This window comes from Ailuropoda melanoleuca, chromosome 12, assembly GCF_002007445.2.
Source record: "Ailuropoda melanoleuca isolate Jingjing chromosome 12, ASM200744v2, whole genome shotgun sequence".
Lineage (NCBI taxonomy): Eukaryota > Metazoa > Chordata > Mammalia > Carnivora > Ursidae > Ailuropoda > Ailuropoda melanoleuca.
The window spans coordinates 15,710,958-15,712,080 of NC_048229.1; positions in this window are offsets into that span (position 1 = coordinate 15,710,958).

The following is a 1,123-nucleotide window of genomic DNA, read 5'->3' on the forward strand; positions in this document are numbered from 1 at the left end:
CCGACCTGCCGGCTCCTCCCCCCGCCGCCCTGCGCGCATAAAGCCCCGCGCTCGCCCGCGCGCCCGGGCGCCCGCGGAGGCGGCGGCGTCCGGACCCCGCTCCCACTGGGCTCCCGGGTCCCCGAGGGCGAGAGAGACCCCGAATCCCGAGGCGGACCGGGACCAGGGCGCGGCGGCACCCCCCACCCACCCCAGCGCGGGGCTTGGCCGTGGGAACGCCCTCCCGGAATGAAGCGCTTCCCGGTGCCTTCAAGGTAGCTCGGTTCCGGATCGGGGACCCCCTAGTCCTCCCTCTCAGGTCCCCGCTATCCAGAATTTGAGCTCCCCAATCTCCCTGGGTCGGGAGGGAGATAACCCCAGTGCCCCCCCATGCCCCCGCGTTCCGACTGGTGGAGGAGCCCTCCATTCCCCCAGTGGGAATGAGAGGCTGCCCCCAATTTCCTCAGAGCCTGATTCTGGGCTCCCCCCTCAGCAGCCCTCAGTCCACTCCCAGTGTCCCATATCCTCTATATCCAATTTGGGGAACCCTTTCAATGCCTCGCGTCTCGAGTGGGGAGACTCCATCAGCACCCCAGTAGAAACCGTGTCAGTTTCCTGAATCCTTTCTCAGCCCCTACTGTCCCCTTCAACTCCCCCAAATCCCTTCTGTATGGTCTATGGAGGAACCCCTCTATTCCAAGCCCGGGTTCCCAGTTTGCTGCCACCGCACCCCCTCGTGTGAGGAGTCTTCCCTGTTTCTCTCACTCCTGGCTCACTTGTCAGCCCTACTCAGACTTCTGTTTGGATTCGGGAACGCCGGTTCCGGACGCTCGCTGGCCCTCCCCACCGAGGCTGGGGGAGAAGTCAGTGCCTCTTAGAACCTCCCGTTTCCAGTTTAGGAGGCCGCCGGCTCGGCTGTGCACCTTCCCCTCTGAATGACCCCCTTCTTTTGCAGCGTTCCTAGCCCAACCCCATCGGACTGGAAGACCCTCAGCTGTCTACCCACTGCGTTTGGAGTTGCTTCTCTCAGTCCGCCTCAGTTTGAGACTTACTCCCCATGAAGGCAAACGCCTTCACTTCTCCTTCCGCCTCCCTCCGCCTCCATCTCCCGGGTCTCTGAGATCCCCTCCCGTACTTTCACCCT